Source organism: Aegilops tauschii, chromosome 5, assembly GCF_002575655.3.
Source record: "Aegilops tauschii subsp. strangulata cultivar AL8/78 chromosome 5, Aet v6.0, whole genome shotgun sequence".
NCBI lineage: Eukaryota > Viridiplantae > Streptophyta > Magnoliopsida > Poales > Poaceae > Aegilops > Aegilops tauschii.
In genome coordinates, this window is record NC_053039.3 from 41,282,148 (window position 1) to 41,300,666 (window position 18,519).

An 18,519-nucleotide genomic window follows, 5' to 3' on the forward strand; every position below is an offset into this window, starting at 1 on the left:
TTGGAAATCATACATACTGATGTGTGCGGTCCAATGAGCGTTGAGGCTCGCGGTGGCTATCGTTATGTTCTCACGCTCACTGATGACTTGAGTAGATATGGGTATGTCTACTTAATGAAACACAAGTCTGAGACCTTTGAAAAGTTCAAGGAATTTCAGAGTGAGGTTGAGAATCAACGTGACAGGAAAATAAAGTTCTTACGATCAGATCGTGGAGGGGAATATTTGAGTCACGAATTTGGCACACACTTAAGGAAATGTGGAATTGTTTCACAACTCACGCCGCCTGGAACACCTCAGCGTAATGGTGTGTCCGAACGTCGTAATCGCACTCTATTGGATATGGTGCGATCTATGATGTCTCTTACTGATCTACCGCTATCATTCTGGGGTTATGCTTTAGAGACTGCCGCATTCACTTTAAATAGGGCTCCGTCTAAATCCGTTGAGACGACACCATATGAATTATGGTTTGGAAAGAAACCTAAGCTGTTGTTTCTTAAAGTTTGGGGATGCGATGCTTATGTCAAGAAACTTCAACCTGAAAAGCTCGAACCCAAGTCGGAAAAATGCGTCTTCATAGGATACCCTAAGGAAACCATTGGGTATACCTTCTACCTCAGATCCGAAGGCAAGATCTTCGTTGCCAAGAATGGGTCCTTTCTGGAGAAAGAGTTTCTCTCGAAAGAAGTAAGTGGGAGGAAAGTGGAACTTGATGAGATGACCCCTCTCGAACTAGAAAGTAGCACAGCACAAGAAAATGTTTCTGTGGTGCCTACACCGACTAGAGAGGAAGTTAATGATGACGATCATGATCAAGTTGCCACTGAACTTCGTAGGTCCACAAGGACACGTTCCGCACCAGAGTGGTACGGCAACCCTGTTCTGGAAATCATGTTGTTGGACAATGGTGAACCTTCGAACTATGAAGAAGCAATGGCGGGTCCAGATTCCAACAAATGGCTTGAAGCCATGCAATCCGAGATAGGATCCATGTATGAAAACAAAGTATGGACTTTGACAGACTTGCCCGATGATCGGCGAGCGATAGAAAATAAATGGATCTTTAAGAAGAAGACGGACGCGGATGGAAAGGTTACCATCTATAAAGCTCGACTTGTCTCTAAGGGTTATCGACAAGTTCAAGGTGTTGACTACGATGAGACCTTCTCACCCGTAGCGAAGCTGAAGTCCGTCTGAATCATGTTAGCAATTGCCGCATTCTACGATTATGAAATATGGCAAATGGACGTCAAAACGGCATTCCTTAACGGCTTCCTTAAGGAAGAATTGTATATGATGCAGCCGGAAGGTTTTGTCGATCCTAAGAATGCTAACAAAGTATGCAAGCTCCAGCGCTCAATCTATGGGCTGGTGCAGGCATCTCGGAGTTGGAACATTCGCTTTGATGAGATGATCAAAGCGTTTGGGTTTACGCAGACTTATGGAGAAGCCTGTGTTTACAAGAAAGTGAGTGGGAGCTCTGTAGCATTTCTCATATTATATGTGGATGACATACTATTGATGGGAAATGATATAGAATTCTTGGAAAGTATAAAGGCCTACTTGAATAAGTGTTTTTCAATGAAGGACCTTGGAGAAGCTGCTTACATATTAGGCATCAAGATCTATAGAGATAGATCAAGACGCCTCATAGGTCTTTCACAAAGCACATACCTTGACAAGATATTGAAGAAGTTCAATATGGATCAGTCCAAGAAGGGGTCCTTGCCTGTATTGCAAGGTGTGAGATTGAGCACGGCTCAATGCCCGACCACGGCAGAAGATAGAGAAAAGATGAGTGTCGTCCCCTATGCCTCGGCCATAGGGTCTATTATGTATGCCATGCTGTGTACCAGACCTGATGTAAACCTTGCCGTAAGTTTGGTAGGAAGGTACCAAAGTAATCCCGGCATGGAACACTGGACAGCGGTCAAGAATATCCTGAAGTACCTGAAAAGGACTAAGGATATGTTTCTCGTTTATGGAGGTGACGAAGAGCTCGTCGTAAAGGGTTACGTCGATGCTAGCTTCGACACAGATCTGGATGACTCGAAGTCACAAACCGGATACGTGTATATTTTGAATGGTGGGGCAGTCAGCTGGTGTAGTTGCAAGCAAAGCATCGTGGCGGGATCTACATGTGAAGCGGAGTACATGGCAGCCTTGGAGGCAGCACATGAAGCAATCTGGATGAAGGAGTTCATTGCCGACCTAGGAGTTATTCCCAATGCATCGGGGCCGATGACTCTCTTCTGTGACAACACTGGAGCTATTGCCCTTGCCAAGGAGCCCAGGTTTCACAAGAAGACTAGGCACATCAAGCGTCGCTTCAACTCCATTTGCGAAAATGTTCAAAATGGAGACATAGATATTTGTAAAGTGCATATGGATTTGAATGTCGCAGATCCGTTGACTAAACCTCTTCCACGAGCGAAACATGATCAACACCAGAACGCTATGGGTGTAAGATTCATCACAATGTAACTAGATTATTGACTCTAGTGCAAGTGGGAGACTGTTGGAAATATGCCCTAGAGGCAATAATAAAATGGTTATTATTATATTTCCTTGTTCATGATAATTGTCTATTGTTCATGCTATAATTGTGTTATCCGGAAATCGTAATACATGTGTGAACACATAGACCATAACATGTCCCTAGTGAGCCTCTAGTTAACTAGCTCGTTGATCAATAGATGGTTACGGTTTCCTGACCATGGACATTGGATGTCATTGATAACGGGATCACATCATTGGGAGAATGATGTGATGGACAAGACCCAATCCTAAGCATAGCACTAGATCGTGTAGTTCGTTTGCTAAAGCTTTTCTAATGTCAAGTATCATTTCTTTAGACCATGAGATCGTGCAACTCCCGGATACCGTAGGAATGCTTTGGGTGTACCAAACGTCACAACGTAACTGGGTGGCTATAAAGGTGCACTACAGGTATCTCCGAAAGTGTCTGTTGGGTTGGCACAGATCGAGACTGGGATTTGTCACTCCGTATGACGGAGAGGTATCTCTGGGCCCACTCGGTATTGCATCATCATAATGAGCTCAATGTGACTAAGTAGTTAGTCACGGGATCATGCATTACGGAACGAGTAAAGTGACTTGCCGGTAACGAGATTGAACGAGGTATTGGGATACCGACGATCGAATCTCGGGCAAGTAAAGTACCGATTGACAAAGGGAATTGTATACGGGATTACTTGAATCCTCGACATCGTGGTTCATCCGATGAGATCATCGAGGAACATGTGGGAGCCAACATGGGTATCCAGATCCCGCTGTTGGTTATTGACCGGAGAGTCGTCTCGGTCATGTCTCCATGTCTCCCGAACCCGTAGGGTCTACACACTTAAGGTTCGGTGACGCTAGGGTTGTAGAGATATTAGTATGCGGTAACCCGAAAGTTGTTCGGAGTCCCGGATGAGATCCCGGACATCACGAGGAGTTCCGAAATGGTCCGGAGGTAAAGATTTGTATATAGGAAGTCCAGTTTCGGCCACCGGGAAAGTTTCGGGTGTCACCGGTATTGTACCGGGACCACCGGAAGGGTCCCGGGGGTCCACCGGGTGGGGCCACCTATCCCGGAGGGCCCCATGGGCTGAAGTGGGAAGGGAACCAGCCCCTGGTGGGCTGGTGCGCCCCCCCATGGGCCTCCCCTGCGCCTAGGGTTGGAAACCCTGGGGGTGGGGGCGCCCCACCTGACTTGGGGGGCAAGTCCCCCCTTGGCCGCCCCCCCCCCCTGAGATGGGATCTCCAGGGGGCCGGTGCCCCCCCAGGACCCCTATATATAGTGGAGGGGAGGGAGGGCAGCCGCACCCTAAGCCCTGGTGCCTCCCTCTCCCTCCAGTAACACCTCTCCCTCTCGCTGAGCTTGGCGAAGCCCTGCCGAGATCCCCGCTGCTTCCACCACCACGCCGTCGTGCTGCTGGATCTCCATCAACCTCTCCTTCCCCTTGCTGGATCAAGAAGAAGGAGACGTCTCTCCCAACCGTACGTGTGTTGGACGCGGAGGTGCCGTCCGTTCGGCGCTAGGATCATCGGCGATTTGGATCACGACGAGTACGACTCCATCAACCCCGTTCTCTTGAACGCTTCCGCTCGCGATCTACAAGGGTATGTAGATGCACTCCTCTCTCTCGTTGCTAGATGACTCCATAGATTGATCTTGGTGATGCGTAGAAAATTTTAAATTTCTGCTACGATCCCCAACATGATCGTCTAGTCATCTACTTCTTGTGACGCTCCCGCCACTGCTATGTTGCTCGATCCCTCGTCTTTGTCAGGAAGAAGACACTTCCTCATGTCAACGATCTGCCTGTACATCTCGTAGCTTGTGTACGCGTCCATGGCCGCGTACTTGACATGTTGTTCATCCCGTCTCTTATGCCACACACTGTGTCAGGCGTTCTTGTCCTTATTGCTCTCATTCTTCATCTTCGCATAGTAGGGGTCGATGATGGCCGAGGCGAGGTCAACCAGGGAGTTCAGTTTGTTTTTGTCGCTGCCCCAGACCTTTTAGTGGTGCTGGATGTTGACAAGATTTGGGCATTTCAAGTCCGAAACCTTGAGCGCTTTTAGATCGTTGGTGGTGTCCACCGTAGCAAAACTGTAGTCGGAGCTGTTGATAAACCTGGAGAAACGCTCGCAAGGCCTTGTGGCAAGGTGGAAGTGGTAGACGAGGACGTCATGTCGCATGCACAACTGGGCAACGGCAACCTTCCGATCGTGCCCGGCACGACCGATGGTGTACTCGAGGTCGAAGCCGACCACTCGGTACTTGTTCTTGGCAAGGAACTGCTCCATAGTTTGGATGGAGCTCTCCACCGAGACCGGATCGTTCGTGTACACCACCGAGGGGGCCTTCCTCCTCACGTGGGTGTCCACTACGTGATGCATGGTGAACTGCCCGCCGTTGTTGTCGTCGGCCGCTGGGAGCACCATTGGAGCCACGGGGAGCGCCATTGGAACTGCTGGATGTCCTCTCTGTATGTGTCCTCGTGGGTGTGCTTATTCTGTCATGTGAGACGAGAGATCAAGGTAAATGGCCGCAGGAATAAAAGGGGGCCGGGCGGCGTGGATTCTCGGCGCATCTGCATGGCAGTTTTTATAGCGGGTAACTGCATCGTCGCGCCGCACCCGGTGCAACCGCTTGCACACGAACGTGCGTGATCGTGCGCCGGCCCCAAACACTGGCAGCACGCGTGGAGGGACGAGGGAAGAGCACCCGGAGGGATGCGAGAGTAGAGCGCGCGCGGCGGGACGCGAGCAGAGCCCGCCGCGGCCGCCTGAACCGCAAACAACCACACGCATAGAGCAGTTGAACATGCAGGAAATGGTCGCCTACAAGCCGGCCGACAGTTGCGTCGCTGTGTAGAGAGCGGCCGTGTGGTACCACCTCCGTCTAGTCTATAGTCTCTTTTATATTCCGTGCCATACTTTGCCCTCAAATTTAACCAACAAAATGTTAATGCATGTTTTATAAATTATATAATTGGAAACTATGTTCAAATACAAATCCAACTATATAATCTTTGGCGACATGCATTCGTATTTTATTAGTTAAATCATACTTATAAACCAGGACGGTGGTATAGTAGGTAATTAAATCGTAAATGTTATTTTTATTAACCGTATGTGTACGTGGCCTTTCGTCCTCCTCTCGCACGTCTTGTCACCCCGCTGCCGCAGACGGCTTACAGCGCAAGCTTGCGCAGCGCAAGCTTGCACAGCGCGGGGGCGTTCTTTTTGCCAAACGATGGCGCCAATGAATTGTCGGTGAGCTTGTTCCCGCGCAACCTCGCAGGTTCCCGCGCAAGCTTCCCGCCCAACTCGGTGAAATCCCCCAAATCCCAATGCTTACCAGCCTGCTATAAAAACCCTCACGGCCGGCGAGTCCTGCCTCGCATTTTCCCCTCCATCCTTGTAGCTTATCTCGTCTGCTTCTCCCATAATCGCTAATGGCACCGGTCCGTCATCGTCGCTCAGCCACTCCGCCGTCATCAGAGGACAGCTCCAGCTGGGAGGCTACACCGCGGCGGCGACGCAGTCCTCGGCATAGTGTAGTGCGCGTGGCGTCCCTGTTGGGTGTGCGCGGAACACCCACCACACGCTCCGCGCCGGTGCCCGTCGGTAGCTGTTGCCGGCTGCCATTGCTGCCACACCACCGCCGAAAGCCAGGGCCATCGCCCGCTCCGCCGCCGCGGCCTGAAGGTGGGAGGTGGCCGTCATGGCCGCCACCCCACTGCTGGCCACTATGGCCATCACCCGCTCCGCCACCGCGGCTCGAAGGCGGGAGGTGGTGGTCGTGGCCGCCACCCTGTCGTCGGCCGCCGTGGCCGCCAGCCCACCGTCGACCGCCGGGGTCATCACCCGCTCTGCCACCGCCGCCCGAAGGCGGAAGGCGGAGGTGGATGCCCGCACGTGCGTCAGCGACCTTGCGCGCTACACGCAGTTCCTGCGGGAGGAGGAGGAGCGCCTCGTCGAGCACGCAAAGAGCCCTACCGTCGCCGTGGCCACGGCGCACGCCGCCTCAGAGGCGAGGAATTAGGAGATCTACGAGGAGAACCACCGCTTCGAGAGGGGTCGTCTGGAGCGGTAGAGGGCGTTCGAGGTGAGCGTCGCTGAAGCTGCATTAGCGGCAGGCACTGCATTGCGGTTGCCCAGCTCGTCGGTAGGCTCCTCCTCCTCCGCCTCTTACTGAGCGCGCTCGGCAGAGGAGAGGTAGTCGGAAGTAGTACAAAGCCCCTCCGCAGTAGTAGTAGTGGTAGTAGTATTTAGGGGCTATTTTGTTCAGTTCATCTAACTTTAGATGTGGTGGAACTGTACAACGTACTTAAAATTAGCTAGTATATATAGTTGAACTAGCTATTTCAGTACGTGGTTGGCAACAATTGGGGAAAAGTTTGGTCGGTTCAGCTGTGGATTTGAACTGTTTGTATAAATTAAGAACGACTGCTTAATCTATGAATGAAATCTATGCTTAATTACTGAATTTTAGTTGCAAAAGTTAGATACTGCTAGTGATTTTTAACTTCATATTTTGACAAATCGTAGTGTTACAAGGATTGACAAATCTTACCAAATTTTTGTACGTGGTTGCACATGGGTCATCCCAAACAACCATTTGCGTTGAAGGGATGCACAAATCCTGCGCTGCTCTCACTTTGCATACTGGTGTTCTATCTAAAACATTTGCGATCAAGAGCTGCAGAAATCCTGCTCGGCACATTTTCTCTTGGCTTCCTGGGAAGTTGTTGGTTTGCATATGGGTGTTCTAACTAAAACGTTTGCGATGAGTGTTTTATATTTAAAAAGCGAATTAAACTGCAGCTTGGGCGCCATTAATGGAGAGGATGAGAGCAAGGCGGGCGGCCATGGAAGTCAAAGGCTCGCTTCCCAATGAGCCTGCCAGCATACAGCTCGCACGCTTCCTGGTGAGCCTGCGCACTCGAGGACAGCTTGCACGCCTCTCGGTCAGCCTGCGCACCGGACAGCGCTTGCACGCCTCCCGTTCAGTCAAGGTCAAGCAGCTGTCCACACGGCACCTCCTACAGCCATTAAAACCAAGACACGTGGCATCACGTGAATGGTTAACATAATTTTGGATTTACTAGAATTTAAAAACCAGGCATCTCAATGTTTTGTCGGCAATCAACGGTGCCGTGGTGTTTGAAATTCATTCCCATTTCTTGCATGGGACCTAAGCATGCACCCAAGGACACAGATTTGGTTTTTCAACCAATTTATATGCACTGGAGCATGTGCTTGTAGTTCAAATTTGAATTTGCACATAAATGCATTGAAAACTCAGTTAATGCATAAAAATGTCCAAACGAACACCGAAAAATCACAAAAATTCACCCAACAATCATGTTGCTCTATGTTGACACGAGAAAAAAAATTGAAAGCAATAAGAGGCAATGGATATTGTTTCGTCCCCAAAGGTGGGGCGTTCCCTACCGAAAACCATCATGCTTGTTGTGAGAAGCTCTGGTTTGTGAGAAGCATATACCCAAACCTGCCCCAAATGGGACAAAAATTGTACCACGGCATGTTGATGCCGCTCCATGATAGCATGCCAAGTTTCATGAATTTCAGACGAGTTTTAGATTTACTAGAATTTAAAAACCAGGCATCTCAATGTTTGCCAGCAATCAACAGTACCCTGGTATTCATTCCCATTTCTTGCATAGGACCTAAGCATGCACCCAAGGACACAGATTTGATTTTTCAACAAATTTATATGCATTGGAGCATGTGCATGTAGTTCAAATTTGAATTATGCACATAAATGCATTGAAAACTCAATTAATGCATAAAAATGTCCAAACGAACCCCAAAAATCACAAAAATTCACACAACACTCCTGTTGTTCTATGTTGACACGAGAAAAAAATTTGAAAGCAATAAGAGACAATGGATATTGTTTCGTCCCCAAAGGTGGGACGCTCCCTACCGAAAACCATCATGCTTGTTGTGAGAAGCTCCGGACTGTGAGAAGCATATACCCAAACCTGCCCCAAATGGGACAAAATTTGTACCACAGCATGTTGATGCCGCTCCATGGTAGCATGCCAAGTTTCATAAATTTCAGACGAGTTTTGGATTTACTAGAATTGAAAAACCAGGCATCTCAATGTTTTGCCAGCAATCAACGGTTCCCTGGTGTTTGAAATTCATTCCCATTTCTTGCATGGGACCTAAGCATGCACCCAAGGACACGGATTTGTTTTTTTGACCAATTTATATGCACTGGAGCATGTGCATGTAGTTCAAATTTGAATTATGCACATAAATGCATTGAAAACTCAGTTAATGCATAAAAATGTCCAAACCAACCCGAAAAAACACAAAAATTCACACAACACTCCTGTTGTTCTATGTTGACACGAGAAAAAAAATTGAAAGCAATAAAAGGCAATGGATATCGTTTCGTCCCCAAAGGTGGGACGTTGCCTACCGAAAACCATCATGCTGGTTGTGAGAAGCTCCGGTTTGTGAGAAGCATATACCCAAACCTACCCCAAATGGGACAAAATTTGTACCACGACATGTTGATGCCGCTCCATGATAGCATGCCAAGTTTCATGAATTTCAGACGAGTTTTGGATTTACTAGAATTTAAAAACCAGGCATCTCAATGTTTTGTCGGCAATCAATGGTGCCCTGGTGTTTGAAATTCATTCCCATTTCTTGCATGGGACCTAAGCATGCACCCAAGGACACAGATTTGATTTTTTGACCAATTTATATGCACTAGAGCATGTGCATGTAGTTCAAATTTGAATTATGCACATAAATGCATTGAAAACTTAGTTAATGCATAAAAATGTCCAAACGAACTCCAAAAAATCACAAAAATTCACACAACACTCCTGTTGTTCTATGTTGACACAAGAAAAAAAATTGAAAGCAATAATAGGCAATGGATATCGTTTCGTCCCCAAAGGTGGGACGTTCCCTACCGAAAACCATCATGCTTGTTGTGAGAAGCTCCGGTTTGTGAGAACCATATACCCAAACCTACCCCAAATGGGACAAAATTTGTACCACGGCATGTTGATGCCGCTCCATGATAGCATGCCAAGTTTTATGAATTTCAGACGAGTTTTGGATTTACTAGAATATAAAAACCAGGCATCTCAATGTTTTGCCGGCAATCATCGGTGCCCTGGTGTTTAAAATTCATTCCCTTTTCTTGCATGGGACCTAAGGATGCACCCAAGGACACAGATTTGTTTTTTCAACCAATTTATATGCACTAGAGCATGTGCATGTAGTTCAAATTTGAATTATGCACATAAATCCATTGAAAACTCAGTTAATGCATAAAAATGTCCAAACGAACCCCGAAAAATCACAAAAATTCACACAACACTCCTGTTGTTCTTTGTTGACACGAGAAAAAATTTGAAAGCAATAAGAGGCAATGGATATCGTTTCCCCCAAAGGTGGGACGTTCCCTACCAAAAACCATCATGCTGGTTGTGAGAAGCTCCGGTTTGTGAGAAGCATATACCCAAACCTGCCCCAAATGGGACACAAAATTTACCACAGCATGTTGATGCCGCTCCATGATAGCATGCCAAGTTTCATGAATTTCAGACGAGTTTTTGATTTACTAGAATTTAAAAACCAGGCATCTCAATGTTTTGCCAGCAATCGACGGTGCCCTGGTGTTTGAAATTCATTCCCATTTCTTGCATGAGACCTATAAGCATGCACCCAAGGACACAGATTTGATTTTTCAACCAATTTATATGCACAGGAGCATGTGCATGTAGTTCAAATTCTAATTGTTCACCTGAAATGGCTAGAAAACCAATTTAATGTATAAAATGTTCAAACGAACCCTGAATAATTCCAATTCTTTTACGACACACATATAGTTGCATGTCCACTCCAGATAAAAGGTCTAGCAATTCAAACACCGCCCATTGCCATTGTGACCCCATTATGTAATTCAAATCAAGATGAAAAATCAAGTAGATCGCACACAATTTATTATCAGCAACCATGTGAGATGCAGCACAAAATATCCTGGAGCACCGTCGGTGTATAGTACGCCTATGGCTTACGCGAGAAGGTGTGTCGGCTACAGTCCATAGCCGGCGCCTCAAGTACACTAGCTCGCTCCCCAAATATCATTTCACTGTTCAATCGTCGCCGGTGAAAGATGGGCACGTGGACCCGCATCGTGAGGGCAACTTCGGTTGCCCACTCCGGCGAGAGCGCGGCCGCAGCCGCCATGCGCGTGCTAACAAGGTGCATGAGTGCAGCCACAATCTGTGACCGGGCGGCAAAGGCAGCCCAAACGGCTGCTGTTGCTTCTCAGGTGGCGGCAGCAACATCTGCCTCGGGGATAGCAACTAGCGAGAGCGGCACAGCAGCTGTCCGTTCCGCAGCGGCGGCCTTAGCCCTGATGGATGCCACCCACGCCCAGCTCCTGGCGGTCACCGCACAAATCGAATGAAGCTTCTCCGACAATGGTCGGCAACCCACGGCTGAAGAGTTGGCAATCGCCGAGAGCTTTCGAGCAGCCGTCCGGTCCTCCGCCGCATACCTTGCGACGACGGAGCCCATCCAAGCCCAGATTGCGTCCGCCGACGCCCAGCTCGTGGCGGCCTTTTCCAAAGAGATGGCGGACGCGGATGGCGAGATGCTTGCCGAGTATGGTGCGATGGATGCCATGGAGCCCCTTCCCCCGGAGACCGTCGAGCGTGAGCTGGACATGGAGGCGGCGGCGGAGATCGACGAGCACCAGCCGTACTAGTACTCTTTGTTTTGTTTAATTAAGAGCGCCGGTCTTTAATTTGTTAGAGTAATGTTTAGGTTAGCTAGCTCTGTTTAATTGCTGAACTTGCTCGATTAAGAAGTGTGGGTGTGTTGTAGTCTCCTTTGTGTACCCAAATTATGCAAATGGCGTGGATGACCACTATATGCATGGAAATTCGAACCAAAACTTTTGACGTACAAACTCATCACACACGGGTTAAGCTATCTGAATCGGTTGTGATGTCCACATATCGTACACAGTTCTGAATAAGGGACCGTGTCTGATGAAACTTTGCGCTCCAGTTTTTTCGCTGAAGCGATTCCAAATTTTCGGCTTCCGCAGAAATATCTACCTCCCCGCCCCCTCCCCCTTACCAAAAGCCACATTTCCCCTCTTTCCGCCATCCTTTCCAAGTTGAAACGTTCACTCCTTGCTTGCAGCGCCGCCTCCTCATCGGCGACCCTCCTTCACGCTGCTCGGCCTCCTCGTTGGCGACCCTCCTTCACGCTGCTCGGCCTCCTCTATCCAGGCAGGTAATCCACACCCGACCCCCATCCTCCTCCTCCTTCCACATCCCACATGCCCCGACCGCTGGCGCGAGCGCGACACCTTCCACCCAAATCACCGACCCCTACACCAAATAAGCATAGGCCTAAGCCATGGTGCATGTAGTATAACCAGGACCTCAAGGAGCATTTGGCAGCGGAGAAGCAAATCGCGGCCGCACGCGCGGATGAGGTCGCGATGGCTGTCATTCATGCCGACCCCCAGATCTTGAAGGAGCACCTTGCCATTTGCTAGCTACGCCGGTTAAGAATGCTCAGTTTACCCGTTGCGTGTGCTGCTCCTGCCTTTCCTTCACAAATTCTAGTGAATTGTGCTATCTAATTTTACCATGCAATCTGTTGATATAGTGTGTATGTTCTATATGTCGTGCAGTGTGGTGCTCACTTATTAACTGTTTTGTTAATTTGTTGTCGTCTTCAGTTAACTGTTTGGTTCAATTTTGCAAATGTGATGTTCAATTCTTCAGGCTGCAATTTTGTATTGTCTTCCATGTGAGAAATAAATCGAATTTATCTTTACAAAATTGTGGGTGCATTCTGTTATTGTATACCATGTGAGGAATAAATTGAATTTGGTTGTAGTAAATACATGAGAAACAAATACAATTGCTACAATTGGATGTAGTTAACTGTTTGGTTAACTGTTTGATCTTCTATTAGGAGTATGTTATGTTGTGCAATGTGATGCTCAGTTAATATTTGGTTCATTTGTTGTGGTGTTTAGTTAACTGCTTGGTTCAATTCTGCAATGCGATGTCCAATTGTCGTGGGTAGAATTTTGTATTGTTGTGCATGTGAGGAATAAATCGAATTTGGCTGCACTTAATACATGAGAAACATATACAAGTGCTATATTTCCTAGTTCTTAATCATGCTTGGTTTGGATAAATGGGTTTTCCGTGTGGCTTGAATTAATCTAATGAATCTGCAATGTGATTATTTTTCATCAACATATTTTACGGATAGCATGCGAACCCTTACTTAACCTGATGACTAACTACCTTATATGTGTTGCAGGGAAAAAATGGGAAGCACAGAGGTTTACAATCGAGGTTAGCACGTGCATGGTTCGTTGTCTAATAGCACATTATTGTGCAATTGCAGGAACCATTCTAATATTTAGGTTTTTAACAATTTGGTCTTGCACATGTAGGTCCTGCTGTGAGAGGTTTTGACCCACTGTTCGACCCTTTTTGCATATGGGGAAATGAGTTGTCCATGAATATCAATCAAATCAAGAAACTCCGAAAGATTGTTAGGATAAAGAAATTAGTGACAAAAAACAACAAGATCTTTGTCTGCACAATGAAGAAGACATCAGTTCACTACAAGATGGTACTAACTATTATACCTTGCCTTTTTTTTATTCATTTGCCCCATTTCCAATATAGAGAAGATATTTATGCACATCCTTGTTTTCAGGCCTTTCCAAAGCAGTTCACTGATGATTACCTCTCAAACCACCTCTATGGTCAGGAGGCGAGGAAGATTTTCATACAACACCCACGGTTCAATATTGAAGTGTTCCTGGAGAGGACGAAGGACGGACGGTCAATCATCCACAGGCACTGGCCTAAAGTTGCATCTGTCTATATATCGTCTATGATGCTAATTTCGAAAGGTTCTACATGTTGCATGTGGAAGTTGCTGCTGGTGCAATTGTGTAATGGGGTAGCTAAGTGCTGAAGCTATATCATGTTGTACTCTGATGTATTTCAATTATGAAATTCTACTTCCTTAATATGGAAATGAAATATATTGTGTGCTTAATATGAAATGTCAACTAGATTAATAAATGGATTACGAATAATCGGATAATTAGCCTGCTAATTGGGTTTTGCTATTGCAAACGGTTGTTGAAAAAATACCGTGGGCGATGACCTCAGGCAACACACACGGTTTCTAGGAATAAACCGTGTTGGATCAATGAATAATCACACACGACTTTCTCTTGAAAACTGTTTGCGTTAGGCCACCTTGCGCAAACGTTTACCACATAAAAACTGTGTGTGATGGACAGCCTTTGCCACACAGTTTCTTCTACGGACCGTGCGTGATACATTCAATAATGCAAACAATTTAACGGGAAAAATTGTGTGTGATGTACCTGTGAACGGAAACGTTTTCATTGGAGCGACTGTGTGGGATGTGCATACGAACGGAAACGTTTAGCGGGGACTGACTGTGTGGGATGTACTTGCGACCGGAAACAATTTCGCCGTATAATTGTATTTTTTTAGCTCTACTGTATGTATTTCCGTATTTGAGCGCTCGCCGGTCGCACACGACCTCATTTTGCCGAACGTGTGTGCCAGGAGGGCATATCCCCGACGGTTTCTGGGTCATGTGGGAAGGACCCCCCTATCGCCCACACTCACTTGGCGACGGTTCCAAATGCCGTCGCGCAAAGGGGTTAAAAACCGTTTGTTTAGGACCGACACGCACCAGTGACCATTTATGAGAAGCAACTGTATCTATACCTCGGACATTGCTATGCTTCCCTACCATGGCTATCACAATATGGGTATTGAAAGAGGCCGCTTCAGCCTGGATGATCAGTCCCGCGTTGGTCTCGAGATTGACAGTAGCTGGCCCTTCCCAGGGAATCACTTCTGGTTCAAAGCAAGCATTTCCAACGCCGAAGAGTGGTTGAGCTGAAGTTCATTTCATCACTTTCTTATTTGTTGTGTGAGAAAAACTTCACTTTACTAGAATGCTTTGTTGGAAATGATCTATAATCCAACATGTATCCTCGTCGTTGTGGGTTGATGACTTGTTGTATGTAATCAATGGTATATTTGCATATGCGTCCATCAACTCACGCCTGCTAGTGGTGTCCATATGAACAGTGCTAGTGATTTTAGTTGCAAAAAATAGATAGTGCTAGTGATTTTTAGCTACATATTTTGACAAATCGCAGTGTTACAAGGTTGACAAATGGCAATGTTACTAGATAAACAAATGTCAAACTTTCCGTTTGACAAATGGCAACATACCCAATATGACAGGTGCAAATCTTACCCAATTGTTTCTACGTGGTTGCACACGGGTCATCCAAAACAACCGTTTTCATTGAAGGGATGCACAAATCCTGCAAATTTTCCCTTGACTTAAGGGGGAAGACCATAGCTCTCACGTTGCATACGGGTGTTCTATCTGAAATGTTTGCGATCAAGAGCTGCATAAATCCTACTCGGCACATTTTCCCTTGGCATCCTGGGGAAGCCGTCGGTTTGCATACGGATGTTCTAACTAAAACGTTTGTGATGAGTGTTTTATATTTAAAAACCATTGACATTTTTTTCAAAAGAAAATCGTTTGATAAGTATGTACATTAAGAGAGAAAAATGCAAGTTCGTTCAAACCATATCTTTCATTCAGTCACACTGCGAATTTATATTCATATGATCGAGAATTCGAGATATAGTATTAAACCCCAAAAAAGCTATTTCCGGCGGCGGCGGAGGCGGCGTGCCATGCCGTCGTTGTCGTTGTCATACTCCGGGACGCCGTTTTTGAAGTCTTCAAGGCAGCACAAAATGTTTTTCACTTGTAAATCAAACATCATGTCGTCGCGCGATCGACGGGCGGGGCGCGGGAGGACGACAACTGGCACCGCTGAGAGGTAGCGGTCGATGGCAGCATCCCATGCCGCTGAGGGGGGCGCGCGCACGGGCACGGGCGTGGCGAGTACAGCCAAACGCACGGGGACCGGCGCCGCGGTGGGTGGAGGGGCGCGCACGGGCAGGGGCACGGGCGCGGCGGGTGCAGCCAAACGCACGGGGCCGGCGCCACGGTGGGTGAAGGGGCGCGCATGGGCACGGGTGCTGGCGCTGGCATGTACACGAGCTCGCGCGGGTCCACAGAGACCTCGCTGACGCCCGCGGCTTCCAGCTCTGCTATAGTGCTCGGTGATAACCCACAAGTATAGGGGATCGCAATAGTTTTCGAGGGTAGAGTATTCAACCCAAATTTATTGATTCAACACAAGGGGAGCCAAAGAATATTCTCAAGTATTAGCAATTGAGTTGTCAATTCAACCACACCTGGATAACTTAATATCTGCAGCAAAGTGTTTAGTAGAAAAGTAGTATGATAGTAGTGGTAACGGTAACAAAGGTAAGAGTAGCAAAAGTAATATTTTTGGTGTTTTGTAGTGATTGTAACAATAGCAACGGAAAAGTAAATAAGCGAAGAACAATATGTGAAAAGCTCGTAGGCATTGGATCGGTGATGAAGAATTATGCCGGATGCGGTTCATCATGTAACAATCATAACATAGGGTGACACAGAACTAGCTCCAATTCATCAATGTAATGTAGGCATGTATTCCGAATATAGTCATACGTGCTTACGGAAAAGAACTTGCATGACATCTTTTGTCCTACCCTCCCGTGGCAGCGGGGTCCTAATGGAAACTTAGGGATATTAAGGCCTCCTTTTAATAGAGTACCGGAACAAAGCATTAGCACATAGTGAAAACATGAACTCCTCAAACTATGGTCATCACCGGGGGTGGTCCCGATTATTGTCACTTCAGGGTTGCCGGATCATAACACATAGTAGGTGACTATAGACTTGCAAGATAGGATCAAGAACTCACATATATTGATGAAAACATAATAGGTTCAGATCTGAAATCATGGCACTCGGGCCCTAGTGACAAGCATTAAGCATAGCAGAGTCATAGCAACATCAATCTCAGAACATAGTGGATACTAGGGATCAAACCCTAACAAAACTAACTCGATTACATGATAGATCTCATCCAACCCATCACCGTCCAGCAAGCCTACGATGGAATTACTCACGCACGGCGGTGAGCATCATGAAATTGGTGATGGAGGATGGTTGATGATGACGACGGCGTCGGTTTCCCCTCTCCGGAGCCCCGAACGGACTCCAGATCAGCCCTCCCGAGAGGTTTTAGGGCTTGGCGGCGGCCCTGTATCGTAAAACGCGATGAATCCTTCTCTCTAATTTTTTTCTCCCCGAAAGTGAATATATGGAGTTGGAGTTGAGGTCGGTGGAGCGTCAGGGGGCCCACGAGGTACGGGGGCGCGCCCTAGGGGGGCAGGCGCGCCCCCCACCCTCGTGGACAGGGTGTGGGCCCCCTGACGTGGATTTTTCTTCCAGTATTTTCCTTATTTTCCAAATAGATGTTCCGTGGAGTTTCAGGTCATTCCTAGAACTTTTGTTTCTGCACATAAATAACACCACGGAAAGTCTGCTGAAAACAGCGTCAGTCCGGGTTAGTTCCATTCAAATCATGCAAGTTAGAGTCCAAAACAAGGGCAAAAGTGTTTGGAAAAGTAGATACGACGGAGACGTATCAACTCCCCCAAGCTTAAACCTTTGCTTGTCCTCAAGCAATTCAGTTGATAAACTGAAAGTGATAAAGAGAAACTTTTACAAACTCTGTTTGCTCTTGTTGTTGTAAATATGTAAAGCCAACATTCAAGTTTTCAGCAAAGATTATGACTAACCACATTCACAATAACTCTTAGGTCTCATGTTTACTCATATCAATGGCATAATCAACTTGCGAGCAATAATAATAAATCTCGGATGACAACACTTTCTCAAAACAATCATGATATGATATAACAGGATGATATCTCGCTAGCCCTTTCTGAGACCGCAAAACATAAATGCAGAGCACCTTTAAAGATCAAGGACTGACTAGACATTGTAATTCATGGTAAAAGAGATCCAGTCATAGTCATACCCAATATAAATTAATAGTAATGGATGCAAATGACAGCAGCGCTCTCCAGCTAGTGCTTTTTAATAAGAGGGTGATGACTCAACATAAAAGTAAATAGATAGGCCCTTCGCAGAGGGAAGCAGGGATTTGTAGAGGTGCCAAAGCTCGGTTTTGAAATAGAGATAAATAATATTTTGAGCGGCATACTTGCATTGTCAACATAACAACCAAGAGATGGCGATATCTTCCATGCTACACACATTATAGGCGGTTCCCAAACAGAATGGTAAAGTTTATACTCCCCCTCCACCAACAAGCATCAATCCATGGCTTGCTCGAAACAACGAGTGCCTCCAACTAGCAACAGTCCCAGGGGGAGTTTTGTTTGCAATTATTTTGATTTAGTTTGCATAAAGCATGGGACTGGGCATCCCGGTGACCAGCCATTTTCTCGTGAATGAGAAGCGGAGTCCACTCCTCTTGAGAATAACCCGCCTAGCATGGAAGATACGGACAGCCCTAGTTGATACATGAGCTACTCGAGCATACAAAATAGAATGTTTATTTGAAGGTTTAGAGTTTGGAACATACAAATTTACTTGGAACGGCAGGTAGATACCGCATATAGGAAGGTATAGTGGACTCATATGGAATAACTTTGGGGTTTAAGGGATTGGATGCACAAGCAGTATTCCCGCTTAGTACAAGTGAAGGCTAGCAAAAGACTGGGAAGCGACCAACTAGAGAGCGACAACAGTCATGAACATGCATTAAAATTAATAAACATTGAGTACAAGAATGAGTAGGATATAATCCACCATGAACATAAATATCGTGAAGGCTATGTTGATTTGTTTCAACTACATGTGTGATCATGTGCCAAGTCGAGTCACTTAAATCATTCAAAGGAGGATACCACCCCACTATACCACATCACAACCATTTTAATAGCA